The sequence below is a fragment of the Mauremys reevesii genome, linkage group 16 (genome assembly GCF_016161935.1).
Source record: "Mauremys reevesii isolate NIE-2019 linkage group 16, ASM1616193v1, whole genome shotgun sequence".
Taxonomy (NCBI): Eukaryota; Metazoa; Chordata; order Testudines; family Geoemydidae; genus Mauremys; species Mauremys reevesii.
The window spans coordinates 35,685,247-35,705,402 of record NC_052638.1 but is presented as its reverse complement, the minus strand read 5'-3'; the positions used below and the strand labels follow the sequence as shown (position 1 = coordinate 35,705,402).

Here is a 20,156-nt window from a genome sequence, read left to right as displayed (position 1 = left end):
GTAATTAGCTACAGGGGTTAACATAAGGCAATTGCCTGTGTTTTCCACCATTCACAGGTGATTTGCTATACATTTCAAAGAGAAATGAATACAGTGATAGCACTACGTTTACAGTTCATTTAAATGTTAAGATCTCCTTTTGATCTCTGAATTAACAGAATACAGCATAGACAGGGACTGTTTGATTACATTGTTAACCTCTAGCAATAATCACACAAATCACAAACATTATCTACCAATATGTCCCGAAAAGGTTGATTTTGGGTCAATTAGCCGGCAAGCTGCTTAACCTTTTCTGGCCATGTGTCACAGTGCCCAATAAAAAAAAATAGCCTTAACCACTTTGGGCTCCTATTTCCCTATTTGTATAAAGGGAATAATAAATCTTTCCTACCTTACAGGAGTATGATGAGGCTTAATTAATTAGTAATCAGAAAGGGCAACATTCTTATCTCTGCTCCATGCTGGTTAAAGGGACTCTTAAAGCCCCATGTGATGCTAAGGGAGAGTTTCCTTAGTGCAGGAACTGAGGAAAACAGCCCATCACACACTCCAGTGTAAGGAGTATGCCAGGATGGGAGTGGAATTTTGGTGGCGAGGCTGCAGCATGTAACATTGCAGCGATTGGACAGTGCTGTGCCTCATAGACAACCGGAGACAGGATGCCATTATTCCATAATACACTTTGGCCTGCAGATCACTCCTAAAATATGGTTTAGAGACACCTTAATCCCCCTGCCTCCCCGCTGCACTGTGAGTTCTCTGCTGTGCTTCTTAGCGGCATAGCACAGAATCTCACCCAAAGTATTTTGGGCTCCTCAGATGAAAGCTAATGTATTAAATAAAGTATTATCATTTTTAATGGGCAACTATCCTAGTAAATGCGGATGAAATTCATAGCTAAGTGGATTTACAATAGTTATTTTAAAGTGTTGCACAAATCTCCCTAAAGGTTCTTTCACTTCAGATCCCAATAGCATTGATAATGGAGCAAAATAGCTGGAAGAATCTTCCCAGATCTGAGGATGTCTTAAAATGATTTCTGGGGCTCCTGTTTCTCCTAGGAAAAATAACAGCCCAGAGCTAGAATAACTAGATCCATCCTGCCTAAAAGAGGTCCCTACTGATGCGGGTTTTTGATCAGTTGCTGACTGTAGACCAGATCCTCTGCAGGTGTCAATTGACATTCCCTTGAAGCGAATGGAGCTGTGTTGATTGACGCCAGCTGAGAATCAAGCCAGATATGTACCAGTGATTCCTTTAATCAAAACAGTATCTGGTACAGAGGAGGAATGTGCTTTCTCTGGAGACGCAAGGCCTAGAAACTCCTAGTATGATCATTTCTTGCTGCAAGCATAGGGAACTATCTCATACTGCATCTGCATAGCAGTCTCGGAAGCACAGTGAGATCTTCAAGCAAGGCCTCCAGAGTGTTGAATCAACACATCAGAACCCATGGGTACACTATTAATACTGTGCAAGAACGCATAATTTAATGATGCAAAACTGTAGAGTTTTGCATCTATGAAAATGAGCGATACTAATTTAATGAATGCATGTGCTTCCAGATAGTTATGCTTCCCTCCCTGGCTATTCCTGTTGATATTAGCTACACTCTTAGATTGTTTTCTTAAGCTTATAGTTGTTATTATTATAAGTCTATCAGGACAATTTTATTCATAATTATTTTGCACTTAACAATTTCATGTGTATATAGGAGGCAAGTTTAGACCTCCCTAAGGACAATGAATCAAGGCATTATTATTTTTTTTATCTAGAATACTTTTTTCCACATGAATTACCATCTAGCCCTAATCAGTTATCAGCAACTCAGCTAACTCGGAGCCTCAGTACTTCAGCAAATGAATTCAGCACAATGTGCTAGCACTTTTCAAGCCTTAATCAAGCCCAACTGAGAAGGTGTTTTCCCCTAGCAGGGGTCTTTGGAAACACTTGGATCAACTAGTTCAAATACTATTAATAACCTTCACGTGGTCTGTGAAGAATACACCCTATAGCAGGGGTTCTCACAACAAAAATTTTGGTGGCCTCAGAGTGCAGCCACCAACTCTTGCTGGTGGCCGCTCTGACAATTTTTCCTACAATACTTAATTCACTTCAGGAAAAACAAATAAATATGCATTTATTCAGGTCCAAATCAGTGTAATTTATTTACGTAGGGTTTTTGAAGACCTAATAATAAAAATAATGTACAGTTGTCTGTATTCTTTACTGGATCTAAACAGAATAGAAACACCAACAAGGTACTTTGCAGGTTCTTGTCTTTTGTCCTTTTTTGGTTGCTTTTTTATGAGTTGCTAGCTAGTAAGTCTGCTTCTGTGAAAAGTGGTATGTGTATGTTTGTTACTATCACTTTTCACAGCAGCAGACGAGAGCTAGAAGACAGTGGAAAGTGATAGTAACAAACATACACATACTACTTTTCACAACAGACTTACTCAGCCCTGGCAAGCTGGAGGGCAAATTAAGCCCTGGATGGGGAGGTGGGTAGGAAGACAGTGGGGGGCCAACGGAGGCAGTAGGACCCAGGGGCTATGGGGTGGTGAGCGCGGGGCTGGGACCAGAGGCTGAAGCTCTGTAGATGTAATGGAGTCTGCTGCCGGGTCGCCAGAGGACAGAGCCCGCCACCCCAGAGATGAAGCCAGAAGCCTGAAGCTCACAGCCCCTGGGAAGGTGGGAAACTCACACTGGCTGCCTGCTCCTCTGGAGTTTGCAGCTCCACTGGTTCCCCACCCCCGATCACATGGATGGAGGGTATAATAGGCCAAGGAAGGCTCCCTGCGGCCGCCGGACCCCAGGTTGCAGGGTTTGGCTGTGAAGTTTTTGCTTTATTATGCCCTATGCATGTTCCAGGGCAGCTGAGGAGGCACATACAGTACCATACCACCGCCTCTGCCACCCTGGAACCTGCATGGAACATATCAAAAGCATCTTCTAACAGATGCTTTTCCCCTGGGCGGGTTGGGTTCAGGGAAGGGAGGCAGGGCGCAGCTGTGGCCAGCCCCAGGCTCCTCTAGGCGTGGCGGGGGGTGGAGGAAGTTTGGGGCTGCAGCCGTCCCGGGGCTCCTGCGGCCAGGGCGGAGGGGATGTTCTCCAGGAGCGGGGCCCTTGTGGCTCTGGCCCCGGGGGCGGGCAGAGGGTCTTGGGGCTCCAGCCATGGGAGTGTGCAGGCAGAAGGTTGGACCCAGGGGCAAGCCCCCCAAAGGGAGGCTCCACCCGCTGTCCTTGCCCCATCACTTTCCAAGAGGCTGTGGCTGCAACAAAATCCCTGGTGGCCACATGTGGCCATGGTGGCCACATTTGAGAAACACTGCTCTATAGGGTCAATGAAGTAGATTCACAAACTAAGTTATGGCCCTTTGCACTCAATTTGTCCACATCCTTTCTGTAGTAGGGGGCCCAAAACTGGACCCAGTACTCCAGATGTGGCCCCACCAGTGCTGAATAGAGGGGAATAATCACTTCCCTCCATCTGCTGGCAATGCTCCTATTAATGTAGTAGGAGAACTGAAAGCTGTTTAGCAGCAGCTTCAAATTATGTCTGCGTTGGGGTTACCCCCAAGATTAACAGAGATGAAACAGAAAAAAAAAACAACCTACTAGCCAAGCCTCTTTCAGTGTGAATCTCTTTGTCCATTTTCTACCAGCCTTTCCTGAAGGTTTCTATTTGGAAGAGCAGAAGATAAAGTTGCTCATGGATAATTCATGAACTAAAGCTAACCACTGAATATTCAGATTAAAGGTTTAAGATTTTGCAAAACAATTTAATGAACTGAACAAATACTGAAGACATAGGTGGTTCCCCCCCCCCTCATGCCAATCATGCTCAAACTATGCTTAATTAAATTTGTATTTTACATTTTAATGGCATCTCATTATTCCATTAATGGTCTGCAGCAGGATTATCTGTGTTTATTTTCCACTAGCATGGCATGACTCAACAAGTATTAAAAAGCTGATCTTTGCCTGGAAACATGGAAGACTTGGGTCCATTCTACTGAATTCTTTTCAACATGCATATTTAAATGGTAAGCTCTAATTTACATCTGCTTTCTGCTTCTTTGGACTTCACTCTTTTAACCTCAGGCATCAATTTAGTGTTTGTGGCACTGCAAATTGTTTATTTCTGGGATATTAGGATGAAGAGAAATGGTGTTAATTACAACTATTACCATACAACAGGCTACATCGTCAACTATTATAAAACAAATGTATCTCCATTGATGTCAGTGGAGCTATATTCTTTTACCCCAGCTAAGGATCTGTTCCTACAACTCTAGGGATGCTTCAGTTGCCCCACACAGGTTTGGAATCCCCCATAACTGAAGGGACTTGATCCCTGGATAAGGAAGTTATTTCCATTTGTGATGGGTGAATAAGCTCAGGTTTGGTTTGGAGAAGCACTTAAAAAATAGAACATTGTTTGAGTACTGATTCCCAGGGAAGCTAACCACAGCAGTACTTCTTGCAGCTCTCTGAATTTTCCCTTGCGGGCTTCCAAGCAAGTGCTGACCCAATTTAGTTTATGAGAACCAATAAGTTCACCAAAAGGCTGCCCGAAAAGTTACATGGATTCAAGTTAAAGTGTGATACACTTGAAAAAGGTAATAGCTCACCTTAACTGATCACTCTCATTAGAGTGTGTATGGTAACACCCATTGTTTCATGTTCTCTGTGTTTATATATATATCTTCCTACTGTATTTTCCACTGCATGCATCCAGTGAAGTGGCCTGTAGCCCACAGAAACTTGTGCTCAAATAAATTGGTTAGTCTCTAAGGTGCAACAAGTACTCCTGTTCTTTTTACACTTGAAAATGTTTCCCAAGTGTGAATTCCCCTTTAGAAAGCATTTATGCTGACACATTTCGCCGAGAGGAGTGAAGGAATGAATGTATCATGTGTGACCATTTCAACTCAGCAATGCTAATAGTTGTTTAAAGGTTGTCATGCTGTGAGACTTAAACCAGCCTGCGACCTTATCTGCTTCATTGTCGTCAGACAAAAATAACTTGTCATTTTACAAAATAAGAGGCTGTGGCTTTTTCAGAACTGGAAAGTAATAATGAAATATGACATTTGATAAATGGGTTTTATGCTGCATGCAATTCCTGTTTTCTCCACATCTTTTTTGGTATCGTTTACTGTTCCTTTTTTTCTTTATCTGTTTCTCCTGTTGTTTGGAATGTGCATTTTGGCCAATTGTTAAAGGTCTCCTGGGCAATTAGGAAGCTGAGATTAGACACAAAGCTCCCTGGGATGTGGAATATCTTCTTTGCTATTACTTGTTTGTTCATACGAGTTTATTGCAATGTACTTTTTGTGGGGCTGCACCATAGGTCAATGTGGAACTTATGTTGGTACAGAATGCAGAAGCCAACCTATTAAGCAGTGCTCCTCAGTAGCAGCATGTGCAACCAGTGCTCCATGATCTGTATTGAATTCTGGATTGAATTTAAGCTGCTGGTTTTGACCAATAAAGCTCTACATGAGTTGGGACCTTGCTACTTGAGAGACGACCTTTCTCCTTGTACCATACTGCCACGGTTGGGACTGATGTAGGCATTTGAGCTGGCTCTCCATTAGTTTAAATAATCAGGGACAAGTGGTAGAACATTTTCCATATAGAACCTTCAACTCTGGAACAGGCTTCCACCCTGGTTTGAAATAGCCCAAGTCTGCTGATCTTCAGGGAATGCGGCAAGATGTGTCTATTTATGTGAGCTCATGGGATTCTGAGAGAAAGCTAATCTGTGGGGGAAAGGGGAGCCTGGTGTTCCACCAGTGAGCTAAATTGTTTTAGTAGTTTATGGCAGGAATGCCTAGAGTCTTGAGTAGGGAGCCCCTTTACATCTTTTGTATGATGCCAACAGGAATAATTTCTCTGTGCAGCTCCTACACAATGGAGTTCTGGTCCTTTATGGGGATTCCCAGGTTCAACTGTAATGAATGATTATACTGTGCTTTATGAGCTCACTCATGAACTTGTTTTAAAAAAATTCTCAGCCACATCAGCCCATATCCTCTCGCCTTGATGTTGTTGAAAGCAAAAGGAGGACTTTGAAAGACTTGGAGGGCCAACTTTTCAGTCAGCTTCTGAGTTTTCATGCCCATGTTTGTGCATGTGCCAGGAAATGTGGGTTCTTGCCAGAGCTGGTTGAGTAGCTGAAACAAAATATTTGCAAATACCTCACAAATACTAAGGCTTTGGTTCTACTGAGCCACATTGATGCTCTTTAGTATTCATGGAGCTTTGAAACTGGTCTGCATGATTCAGTCATTGAATACATGTGTGTGACCCACTGGTTGTCAGGGTTGAGCACCTTCAGCTGAGCCTGATACTAGCCAGCCCAGCCTCCAGGCAGATTAATGAGCTCAGCTGGGTGCAGGAGGGCTGCCTAACTGGCTGAAGGGAGCCAGCAGGCCTGCTTTTAAACTTAGCAACAGCAGTGGGTCACTGGCTGCTCAATACTTCTAGCCGCAGCTGCAATCAATCTTGTCCCTGCTCTGCTCCAGCCTTGCTCTGGTCCAGCTCCAGCCCTGCATTTCCTTCCTAGTTCCCGGCTCCTGGCTCTGGCTCCGACCCTTGCTTCTGGTTCCCAGTTTCTGACTCCCGTTCCTGGCCCCCTCAGACTGGTTCTAACCACTACGTCGAATGGGCAGTGCCTAGGATCTCCTGAGTTTCTGACTCTGGGTGTGACCCTTGGCTCTGGTTCCTGATTTCTGGCTCCTGGCCCCCTCCGTATGGTTCTAACAATTAAGCGGGGCTGCTGGCACCTGTGATTCTGACACTAGTCACTTGTGTGACCCATTTTGAAGCTGAAATGCTAATATTAGGTACTTCAGGATTAACCCGCCGGCTTCCACTTATTTGCGTATGACATTGGTCGATGATTTTGCACGCCACATTGAATAAAAAATAACAATATTGGGTTAATCTTTGCATGCAGTGACTAGTCTTCCAACAGCCTTATTGTGTAGTCATTTTGCACAATCAATTTGGACAGTTGGGTGCTCACTTCTATGGTTGTTCACAAACAGGGCATACCTATTTGGCTAGCAAAATCAGCTGCATGTGCAAAATTAGAGGCAAAAAAAGGCAGTTCTCTTAACGGGTTCCATCAAGTAGTTAAGCCCCGGAGATGAATGTTCCATAAAGGACTTCAGAAAACCTTGTAAGAAGTCCATTGATTGTTCCCCAAAGTACTGGAAGCCCCAAACCCAGCAGTAATATGCAAATACACAAGAAACAGAAGGCGAAACTGACCAGTCGAGTTTCATTATGTAAGCTGAGTATTGCAGAAAAATAAACAGAATAAAAGATGAAAAGTGAATTTGATTCTTTCACTCCTACTAGCCTGAAGGCAAGGATGTGGGGCCAAAGTTAGTTGTATTCTCTAGCTGCTTTGCGTCACACTGATGAACTTGGCTCAACCATCCATCTAACCCAGGTGTCGGGCCAATTTACGCCACTGGCGTGGAACAAAGATTGCAAACCCTGATGATGAATCTGGCTCTTGGTTTTTTACCTTAGTACCATATTTATTAGCAAATGACCTGTAAAATATTTGCACCAGTTTTTCCTCCTGTCTGTTCACAGTTGTAGCCTACAGTATTTTGTTCTCAGATGTGTCTAAATCCAGTTTAAAACTATTGATACTTTTCACCTCGGTGGCTTCTAACTAGCTTTTGGTAAAGAAATTCCATTGGGGCCTGGCCTTCCATCATCTCTGCTCTTCTGGCTGAGAGCACCTTAAAGTGCTTGATAAATTCTGTAATCCAGAGGTGTATCTGTAACAAGAGGAATTAAGTTGGACAGCTCAGCTAAGGAAGTATACAGTAATGTATTGGTAACAGTTACCAGTAGTTAACACCTCACTTGCTCTTTGGATCAGTTCAGCTATTTCCAGAACAATACACGAAGCACACCGGATAACCAGGTAATGGATACTGGATGCTACAATGTTTATGACACCAAATAAAAATAATGGGATGTTTTACAATTTTGTGTATATATTCGTGTCACACAGACAAAATAGCCTTATGTGCACTTCAAAAATGAAATTCCTTTCCCTTTCCCTTGCACAGAACAAAAACTCTGAAAAAGTTTTCTGTGCAGGGTAAAACTCTCATACATCTTTACCTGGTTTCCCCTAAGGGTAACTCTACACTGCAAACTCCTTACGGTGGCGTGTAGAGTACATTCGCTGCATGCTTCCCTAGCATGGGTGTAAATAGCAGTGTCGACGGTGAGGCACTGCTTCGGGGAGTAAAGACATGCCTGAACCCTCTGGGTGTGTCCCTGCATGGCTCTCTACATGCCCAACCACTGTCTCCCCTGTCTGCACTGCTATTTTTAACTGGGTAGTGTCCCCCTGCCTCCCCATTTCTAGAGTCTTTCCCTGTAAACTTTCCCTGCCACCAGAACCGTTCACTGACACATGTAGCTACATACCTCAGTGTGGATGCAGCTGCTTTTCCCTGCACTGTGTAGCTACAGATGTATATCTGCACCAACAGGAGTTTAGGTACCTATGAGATTTGGCAGCAGATGAGCTGGGGTTGTGAGGATCTAAATTGTGGACTTTGTGGCTAGTAGGCACCTAACTCCCTTTGTGCATTTAACCATCAGTCTGCTTGACTGGCTCCTAAATCATTTGGGCACATTTGAAAAACTGTATCCCTTATCTCTTATGAACATCTTTATATGGGGCCTGAGCCAAAGCCATAGAAGTTGATGAAAAGACTTCCAGAGGGTCTCAGTGAGCTTTGCATCAGGCTCGTCATGTCCTTTTATGGGTTGACCAGAGCAGGTTTCATAGGTTTTTTAAAGCCAGAAAAGACCTTTGTGGCCATAACACAGGCCACAGCATTTCCACATTCCATTCCAACCATCCCATAATACTGTGGTGGAATTACTTCTTCAATCTCCCATTGAATGTGTGAATGCAACCTAGCATTTTGTTGACTTTCATATTAACTGCTATGAAGAAATGTTTAGGGTTTTATCTGCTTCCACTCCCAAAGCTCTCTCCCTCCTAGCACTTGAGCATTTGAATTATCTTCTCTTCCTCTGAATTGTCTTGCTCATGCATCTCTCCAAGGATTCAAACCACCTTCTGAAGGGCTTTGATGAAGAAAGAATATATCTGAGACAGAGAGAGACTATTCTGGGATGGAAAGGGGACTGGGGTGGGAGATGAGCTACAGAGACAGAGAACAAGGGGTGAAAAAGCACTTTATGATTAAGTACAAAAACTTCAGTGCATACTCTGAAGGAATGGATATAGTTGGATCAGAGGACTTGAGTTGAGGACTCCTGGCTTCTGTCCCTGGTTCTGATGCTGACTTGCTGTGTGACTTTCTAGTATGCAGTTGAGGCAGTCCCTGGAGAGCAAAGTCAAACAGACTCTTAGACAGCTCTGTTAAGTGATTCTTCTCCTTTGTAGATTTGTTTTGTTTTACAATATTTCTGAGATTATTTAGAGAGGATCCAGAAGGCCTTTGCACAGCTGCGACTCAATTGTAATAAGCAGCAGGAAACCGCTAGAGAGGTAACTACAGCAGGCACTATGAGGAATATCATGCAAATTACATTCATGCATAATTCCCATTGATTTTCATGGTAGTTCCTCACACAGAATTATGGTAGCGTTTGGCCCAATGGCCTATTTATATTAGGTTTGGTGGTTATGCAATCCACATTTGATAGTTTCTATAGTTACTAGAGCCATAACACACTCATGGGTCACTCATGGCTTCATTCATTTCTCACCTTACATGTGTGTCTTCTCCAGGGTCCAGGCACCTAATTAATGGAGCCGTGCTTGTGTGGCTTCACTAATTAGGTGGGTGGCCCTTCATTCTTTTGTGTGCGGCCACCCAGGTGCGCACCTTAGAGGGAACTATCCGTGGACCACCTGAATGGAGCTCGCGGACCACTGGTGGTCCACGGACCACAGTTTGAGAGCCTCTGCTCTATAGCAAGAGTATCTAAAGCATAAGAATATTAGTTCTCCCTTGTTTCAACTGCATTTGCAATGCAGATACACTCGGTTCCCTTCTTCCTTGCTCCAAGAAGTGCACAGCAAAATATACTACTTGAACCCCATTCTCCTGATGCAACATACATATAACCCTCTGAAGGCTGATGGACAGCCTTTGTCAGCAGCCTAAGGCAAAATTGGCCATGTCCAGTTTAGTTTGTAGCCTTTACCTCAGGGCTGTGTATTCAACACACACACAAATGTGGAGCAATAATAAGAAGCAACAGTCCTGAGACTCCTGGCCTCTGGTAGCTTAACAGTCTCGCCCTTCCTGCGGCTGTGGGAGAGGGGGTTTGGGTTGGGGGCACAGTCCACAGGGTCAATTGGTCTGCCTTCTCATAGCATTCTGCTGCATTCAGTGGAGCGTGTACTGCCAGCCCTCTCTTGGAGCTCGGGGCCGGGGGATAGAGGGCTGCTATTCATAGCTGGAAATCATCCTACCCAATCACTAGATGCTGTCCAGCTGGGTCAGACAGTTCCCAACACCTGCCTGTTGGGCTCCTCTCCAGAGCAGGGTTGGCTGCACCTCGGTCCCCTTGAATAGCCAGACACCCTGTTATGCCATCACTGATTCCAGTGGAGAATAAACTGTGCTGTACAGACCTTCCGATCCCAGCTTTGTCAATTTGATTCTTCCTCAACCAATCCTGCTGCAAACTTTAGGAGCTCCAGTCCACCTTTCCATTTCTTTTGCTGTGTTTTAAAGGACTGTCTTGCATTCACTGAGAGGTTATTTTTACCCATCAATTTGCCGAAGGTCCTAGAGAAGCCGTAAGTAAAGCGCACACCATGTGGCATTGTGGGATAATTCTACCCTTAAATCCTGAGTGAAGAAGTCAACCTAATTAATGACTTCCCTCCAACTGGCCATGTGCAGAATAGTAATTTGGATACTGGCAAACCAGGACTTACTGTCAATTCACAAATCCACGAATGCCAGCACTGCAGTTCTCTACATCTCAACTTACAACAGGGATCAATACTGCACTCACAGCGAGCCCTTGTATATTTTATTTATGGCAAACATATTTTGAGACTTTTTTCGCTCAGTTGTTTTTAAGAATTATTGCAGCCACCACACTTGATTTACACCAGCCCAATTTTAGTGTCTTCTCTCCTGCAGCCCGAACTACAGGTGATGGCGTGTGTTTGTGTGCATTCATGTGTGCGCACATGTTTGTGTCTATCGGGGGTGCGTAGATGTAGGTGTAATGGCATATGTAAATCTGTGGTTCTTATTCTCAATTAAACTAAGGCCTCTTTACACTGCTCGGGTAGTATATTTGTAATTTAAAGCCACGTTTACACTACCAGAATAGTGTAAAATAGCCTCAGAGCAAATGAGAATTGGCCCTTGTGTACATAGGTGTGTGTGCACATTTCTACGTGTGTGTCAGAATACAATCTATGGAACAGGGATAGGTGGCAATCAAAACCCCACTTCTGACCTACCACAAACTTTAAGGGAGGTCAATTCCATGTCCATATCCGGATATTATAACTCTGCCCTGGCTCTAGCCCTGTGCTCGTACAAGTTACACTTGCTGCTGTATTTCATGGACAGTGACATATATTTACTCAATAAAATGAACAGAGCAACTTCCCAATCCTACAACCTGTTATATATTTATTTCTTTGGTAGATTCCAAGAAGAAAGACTCTGGTTAGATAACAGAGGTTTCTGGGTTCACTGCACATGTTGACCTAGTGCTACATTATCACAACAAAATGATAATGCACTTAACTTTAGCAGGTGAAGGAACAAGATAAAACACATTTATTTTAAAGTCTAACATAAAAATCCCTGGCTAAATATGTACGAGAAAAACAGGGAATTTTAATATAGAAGCTGAATTATATAAAGTAACATGCACATTCAGACAGGAAAATAACAAAGTGTTATAAAACTCTTCAAAAATAACAGTTATTAACCAAAAAGATCATTAGTCTTTACCTAGCTCTCTTTTGTATAAGATGTGTGGCCACCAGCAGCCTATAAAGAGATCACTCCGGAGTCATCATTTGGGTGTCTGTTTAAGGGACTCTCAAAGCCCATCCCTCTATTTCCTCAGGCAGGTGAAGTTTAGTTCAAGGCTTCCTTTTTTAGTAGACTATTGAGGTTGGGCCAGCTTAACCCTAACACACCTTTTGCCACCCCAGTGAGTCACAGCAGCCAAATATCCTCTTTTGGTGGCTTCCATCTAGAACATGAAACTTAGAATTGGCCCATCCCTATATCAATGATATATACATCAATCAGTTGCCATATGGACATCTTCTAAGGTTGTGAAGAACCTGGCTGTAGCTCTTTGACGCCACGTTGTGCCCTCCATCAGGAAATGGACTTTAACCACCCAACCAGTCTGCTAGTGAACACACTTCAGAGGATAAACAATATGGGATGGATTTGACGCTGTGCCATAGTAATGAATGGTGCTGTAGCCCAGTATCGATCCCCCCAGTCCTCCACAAAATAGGTACCTCTAATAATTACTGTCTGAATTCTTCAGTATCTTATTAGTTTACTTCTCAATCTTAACTTTGCATGAACAACGTGGTGGTGGTGGTGTTTTGTGCAGAGAAGATAATTGCATTACTGCTGTCTGTATGGGAAGGACCATTGTTATGGCCTTCCATTAAATATCTGTGAAATCTCTTTCTGCACCACGGAAAGAGAAATAACAGCTGAACCAAATGCAAATCAGGCACAGTTGCACTTACTCTGCATTCTTTATAATTAATACACATTCGTTCTCCAGGCCACTTGCTTAAATGGTGATAATAACTGTGTTTGTATCAGGCTGCAACATCCCTGGATTCCACGGAGCACTGTGTTTATTTACTTTTGCTTCATACTTGTTTAAAGAGACCATTTTTAAAAACTGAACTAAGCAAGCTTTTTTGGGGTAGGAAACTGTGCCTCAGCTTTCAGTATTCTATAAACCATGGAGCATCAGTTTAACTGTTACCTAAAAGGTAATGTGATGGACGACTCACTATAGATTTGATATATTGCAGGAAGGCTGCATTCATGAATTCTGAATAAGAGCAACAATTTTTCAAATATATATTGTCAAAGCTATTTTCTATCCAATAACATTTCACATAAAATGTTACAAGTGTAATGGCTGTTTTACTTGCAGTTAAAAAGAGCATACCATTGTAATATATCAGCTGTTGTTAAGATGACATCAGGGAATATATGAAGGTTTTTTTTTCTTATCCTATTTGAGCCTTCTTTACTACCAGTGTTTCCCATTAAATAGACTAGTATTAAAGAATTACTAGAGAGAGTATACTGCTTATATATTACCTTTTTGTTCTCAGTAGATTTTGGTACCTACATTTAACATACGTTACTATATATCGAAGGGCATAGTGGCATCTCTCTATAGACAGCATATCTGATCTTACTCTAGGATATCACCCACATCTGTCAAATAATTAATTTCTTAATCAGCCTACGGTTGTTTTGAATGGTGGCTTGTTCCCAAATTATATTTAATTGGAGGGTTGATCTAAGCTGCCAATCCAAAGATCACAAAAGTAGGATGATCATCATAGTTCAGTACACCTGGGTGTTAACAAGCAGTCTGTTGGAATAAAATTACAGCCCTTAAACAGTATGTGTTCAAAACTGTTGTAGAATTAAATGAAAAAAAAAAGTTAAAGAGTTCTAAGGGGCTAGCAAAGAAATCCAGAGTTACGCAGAGATAGGTAAATCTGCATATTTATAAACACATAGGGTGAAATTCTGGTCCCATTGAAGCCAATGGCAAAACTCCCTTTGCCTTGGATAGAGACTGGATTTCACCCAGGGTGTGGGATTTTTCAAAATTGCTCAGCAGTGAATGGGTGTTTTTCCACAGACTTCAGTGGGAACAGAGTTAGGCTAATGCTGAATGCTTTCAAACATCCCACTTATAACTGTGCTATTAAGAAGAGCATATAACAAACCTGTGTCCCCTTTACCCATCTCCCCATTGGTTGTTGCTTTCACTCATCGCATCAGCATTACAATTCAGCCTTGATCTTGCATTGGAATGTGTTAGAATGGAGTTTGGGCATGGGGCCAGATTAGCAGATCCCTGATCAGGATCATGACCTTGGAAGTAAGCTCTTCAGCACAAGGGATAATGGTGTCTATTTCTTTATCTGTAAAGCACCCCACTTTGGGTGCTGTGCATTTATTAAACAACTCTAACAAGAATTTCAATATATCTGGAGTTTGGGTTCAATTTACATAAGCACCGAAAAGATGAGGAGTCCGGTGGCACCTTAAAGACTAACAGATTTATTTGAGCATAAGCTTTCGTGGGTAAAAACCCACTTCTTCAGATGCATGGAGTGAAAATTACAGATACAGGCATAGATACACGGGCAAATGAAGAGGAGGGAGTTACCTTACAAGTGGAGAACCAGTGATAACAAGGCCAGTTCAGTCAGGATGGATGTGGTCCACTCCCAATAATTGATGAGGAGGTGTCAATACCAAGAGAGGGAAAATTGCTTTTGTAGTGAGCCAGCCACTCCCAGTCCCTATTCAAGCCCAAATCAATGGTGTTAAGTTTTCAAATGAATTGTAGCTCTTCAGTTTCTCTTTGAAGTCTGTTTTTGAAGGGTTTTTTTTGTTGAAGTAAGGCTACTTTTAAATCTGTTATTGAATGTCCAGGGAGATTGAAGTGTTCTCTTTCTGGCTTTTGTATGTTACCATTCCTGATGTCTGATTTGTGTTCATTATTCTTTGATGTAGAGACTGTCCATTTTGGCCAATGTACATGGCAGAGGAGCATTGCTAGCACATGATGGCATATATCACATTAGTAGATGTGCAGATGAATGTGCCCCTGATGGGTGTGGATGATGTGGTTGGGTCCTATGATGGTGTTGTTAGAGTAGATATGAGGACAGAGTAGGCAACGGGGTTTGTTACAAGGATTGGTTCCTGGGTTAGTGTTTCTGTGGTGTGGTGTGTAGTTGCTAATGAGTATTTTCATCAGGTTGGGGTGCTGTCTGTAAGCGAGGACTGGCCTGCCTCCCAAGGTCTGTGACAGTGAGGGATCGTTTTCCAGGATAGGATGTAGATCGTTGATGATGTGCTGGATTGGTTTTAGCTGGGGGCTGTACATGATTGCCAGTGGTGTTCTGTTATTTCCCTTGTTGGGCCTGTCCTGTAGTAGGTGACTTTGGGGTACCCGTCTTGCTCTGTCAATCTGTTTCCTCACTTCCCCAGGTGAGTATTGTAGTTTTAAGAATGCTTGATAAAGATCTTTTAGGTGTTTGTCCTTGTCTGTGGGATTGGAGCAAATGTGGTTGTATCTTAGGACTTGGCTGTAGACAGTGGATTGTGTGATGTCTCCTGGATTGAAACTGGAGGCATGTCAGTAAGAATAGTGGTCAGTAGGTTTCCGGAATAGGGTGGTGTTTATGTGACCATCACTTATTTGCACTGTAATGTCCGGGCATTGGATCTCTTGTGTGGACTGGTCCAGGCTGAGGTTGATGGTGGGGTGAAAATTGTTGAAATCCAGGTGGAATTCTTCAAGGGCCTCCTTCCCGTGAGTCAAGTTGTCCCCAAATCTGAAATGGTTGTGGGTGAAGACAAAGTTACTTGAAAAGATACTTCTCCAACCCTCATCTGCTAAGGAGCACACATGCAGGTTTTCTCATGAGTTACAAGTCAAAGTCCATATCTGGCCCCTGCTGGAAATGTTGTCAGAAGACTCTCTCTTATGGTAATCCAGCCACAACAGTTCCATCCCTGGCCAGAAACTAGAAGGAAAAAAAAAGTCAAAGAGGTTCAGGTTGAGAGTAAAAATAGATGAAGGTTCTTATTAAGTCTGCTCTTAACTCATGCCATTGTGCCTGGGTGTTGTACCTTGTAATATATCACCTGCTGTTCTGCGATCTCTGGAACTAGTCACTCTGGAGTTGGTTAAGTATTTAATTCAGACCTGTAATATACATGAAAAGCTTCTGTATTTGATTTCTTTAGAATTTCAGTAGTGGTTTGACAAAATTTCTAAATGATTTGAAATATAAGAAAAAATATATAATGACAATTTCTAAAATCAGCAATAACTAAATATCTTAATTATTATTATTATTATTATTATTTATTAGTATGTCTGACATTGTAATTGATGATATATATGTCAAAATGCATCACGTTCTTATTTTTCTAGCATAATGGCTGAAGGCAAATCACAGATGAGGTATTTGTACTCTTACCCCCAAATAGATTGTAAAAATGCCTTTTCTTGTCATGCTTAGTCAAAGCAGTTGACTTTTATAGCTTCAAATCCTGCTAAGATAGAAAAGCAGATGGAGGTTGAGGTAATGTTGAGTCAGGTATGTGCTACTAGACAATAGTTTATCACTGACAGCATCCCACTGCTTGAGGTTTAATTGTTCCTCATTTTATCATGCACTCGTCTTCTTCAAAATAATTTAATAACACCAGCCGTTGCCATTAAAATCACACTCAAAATATGGTAGAAAGCAGCACAGCTGCAATCAAAGGCTTGTGGGGTTTATTGTCTTTTGTTTTCCCTAAGCACAATCTAGGCTACGTTTGATAATAAAATTGTGCGTACGGCAGTCAATATGAAGAAGCTGCTCTTGTTTCTGTATCACGGTGTTTTTAAAGGTGTCATTTAGGAATCAAAGTGTGTTTTGCAAGGCTAGCTTTGAATAATGTTTCCTGCCTCTCAGCATGTCTGCGGGTGACGTACCTCTTCCAGAGCAATCCAAATTAACCTTGAGCAGTACGTTTTTAAGCAGTGAATGGCAAGCTCTTGAAGGGGCTGAAAGAACAATGCAATAAATCTGACCACAATAAAAGCAAATGTGGGACGGTGCCAACCGGCATGCTTGGTGGCATGGAAATTGTGGAAGCTTATTGTTTGTGGGGAGATGTTCCTATGCTCTTGCTTGCCGCAATGAGCAGAAAGCCAGCTCCACCTGAAAGGACTGAAGATAGCTGCATGCCTGATTTTGTCTCGTGGAATAGCTTTTGGCAGAACCTTTAGTGAATGTGGTGGTGCTTTAGAGGACAGAGAAATGAAACAGTGTAACTAATTTGACTATCCCATAAGGTCAGCGAGTACTAGGGCAGCAAACACAGGAACCCTTTTTTGATGCCGTTACCTTTCAGCAAGTGTTGAGCAGCCTTTTCTCTCTCAGTCACATAATCAGTCAGTCTAGTCTTCATACTCTTGTTCATTGCTGCCATTCTTACTCATGATGAATTGTGCCTTACTCTTTAGACAGTCCAACAGAAAGCACTGGGGCTCACCGAGCTGTTAAATAAAGAGAAGTAAAAGTAGCAGCATCTGGCCCCTTGCTGGATCTTGGCATGTGCATTAATAAAATAAACATACACTACTAGCTTAGAACATTTAAGTCTTTGCCAAGGACTGAAATATATTATGTAGTGTTGAGAGAGTCAATGGCAGAGAAAGAAAATCTATAAAGTAATAAGCATTTTAAAAGGTCGTTATTATATCACTTAAATAAAAATGAGGCCTGGCTTCATCCTTGAAGAAATATTTTTATTAAAGAAAGAGTAATTGACACTCACTCCTGAGCAACTGGAAAGCAATAAATCATTCTAATTTGGGACTAAATAGAGAGGATGCAGAGGGAGCTAAGCAAAAGGTCTGTTCCAAGCACAGCTGGGTTTGTTCACAGATGCTCCAGGAACAGGGGATCTGTGGGATAGGGGGGGACACAGATGGAGACACTGAGATGTTTAGTGGTTCAGAAATCCTGGATAACATTTTCTCTCCCTGACCATTTCCAGGCATCTCATATCCTGCAATTTCCTCCACAAACAAGCCTCAGTCAACACCATATTTTCTTGGAACCTTAATGCTCCCTGCCTTTGTTGATGAAGGTGCCGTGTGTCTAGCAGACTCTGTGTTGTGTCCTAATATTTCTGAAGTCAAACATCAAATGTCCCGGGGTTCTATCAGTTGCTAGTGAACAGGAGCGGCTAATGGGGGACTTTGGTGAGGGACTTCTCCAGGTGAAGGAGGAGCGATTGCGGGACCCATGGGGTAAATTTGTTGTCTGTAGTGTTTGTGGTGTGCTTGCTGCTTGACTGAAATATACCATGTGGTCTGTTTGTTTCGGGGACCGTGTGCTGACCATGTGTGTGCTGAGCCTAGCGGCCTGCTAGGCTCGGCTGAGAGCTAGGAACTTCTTGACGAGGCATCCAATCAACCCTTAACCAGAGGGAGAGGCTACTCAGGCAGAGCAGGGCTTTAAAAAGCCTGGTCCTAAGCAGCCAGAGGAGCTAGCAACCAGGAGCAGCTAAAAGGGGAGTTTGGCGAGGGAGTTTACAGGGGGAGTGTGACCAGGCGCTAGATACACCTGATATTCTTTGCACTTAAAGGTTAAAACGCCACTTGATAAAAACAAAACACCAACATGGGAATAAGCTTCAGAAGTAAAAAGAGAATTGAGGCAGAAATCCAGCAACAGAGTGGGAGCTACCCAGTTTATTACACCTAATGCAGCATGTATGGGCTGGTGACGTAGGTATGCATTCAGTGCAAGGAGCTCCTTGCCCTCAGAGACCGTGCACGGACTCTGGAGACCAAAGTGGCTGAGCTGGAGGAGCTAAGGGAGACAGAGAGATACATAGATGAGACTTCCTGGGACACAGTAGAATGGTCCCATCCCTGGTCTGACAGCCTCTGTGCTGTTGAGGAGGATGAAAGCCTCAGGGAAGGAGAACATCCAACTGGACCAGAGGGAAATGATCCCATAGTTGGGACCATCCTCCCAGATGATGTGGTATCCTCTCACACTGAGGATACGTCTCTGGGGGGAGGGAACTCCAGTTATTAGGAAGAGACAGGTATTAGTAATGGGCAATTCGATCATTAGAAACATAGATAGCTGGGTTTGCGATGATTGGGAGAACCACATGGTGACTCGTCTGCCTGGTGCGAAGGTTGCGGATCTCTCGAGGCATCTAGATAGGCTTATGTGTAATGCTGGGGAGGAGCCGGTGGTCGTGGTACATGTAGGTACCAACGACATGGGAAAGGATAGGAGAGAGGTCCTGGAGGCCAAATTTAGGCTGCTAGCTAAGAGATTAAAGTCCGGGACCTCCATGGTCGCATTCTCTGAATTGCTTCCAGTTCCACGCGCAGGGCCAGTTAGACAGGCAGAACTGCAGGGTCTCAATGTGTGGATGAGACGATGGTGTAGGGAGGAGGCGTTTAGAACTGGGGAAGCTTTTGGGAGAGGGGGAGCCTATACAGGAAGGATGAGCTCCACCTAAACCAAAACAGAGCCAGATTGCTGACGCTTAAAATTAAAAAAAGGTGGTAGAACAGTTTCTAAACTAAGGGCTGGGGGAAAGCCAACGGGTGCGGAGGAGCATGTGGCTTGGACATCCCTATCTATAAATGGAGATTCCCTATGTCCTAATAAGGAGGAGAGGATGGAAAATGATAAAATACAGGGAGGATCTGATGAGAAACAGTCAAATGAAAAAAAGTCCCATTCAATTATGTCATGCAATAGGGGACAGACAAAAAATGACAAGTTTTTAAAATGCTTATATACCAATGCTAGAAGTCTAAATAATAAGATGGGTGAACTAGAGTGCCTAGTATTAAATGGGGCTTTTGATATGTGGAATGAGGATAATCAATGGGACACAGGAATACCAGGGTACAAAATATATCGGAAGGACAGAACAGGTTGTGCTGGTGGGGGAGTGGCACTATAAGTGAAAGTTAGCGTAGTATCAAATGAAGTAAAAAACTTAAATGAACAAAATTGTACTATAGAATCTCTATGGATAGTAATTCCAACCTTGATAAATAAGAATATAGCAGTAGGTCTATATTACAGACCACCTGACCAGGATGGTGTTAGTGACTCTGAAATGCTCAGGGAGATTAGAGAGGCTATTAAAATAAAAAAAACTCAGTAATAAGAAATGCGGGATTTCAACTATCCCCATATTGACTGGGTACATATCACCTCAGGAAGGGATGCTTAGATAAAGTTTCTTGACACCTTAAATGACTGCTTCTTGGAGCAGCTGGTCCTGGAACCCATAAGAGGA

General features: G+C 42.9%; 1 long non-coding RNA gene across 1 annotated transcript in view; it reads left to right on the top strand.

Annotated features, from left to right (window-relative positions):
* The window catches only part of LOC120384320, a 40,508-nt gene that overhangs the window by 14,077 nt on the left and 6,275 nt on the right, over positions 1-20,156 (top strand). The window contains exon 2 of the long non-coding RNA XR_005588752.1: positions 3,948-4,049. This is a non-coding gene — a long non-coding RNA (uncharacterized LOC120384320). The remainder of the gene's footprint in view (positions 1-3,947; positions 4,050-20,156) is intronic.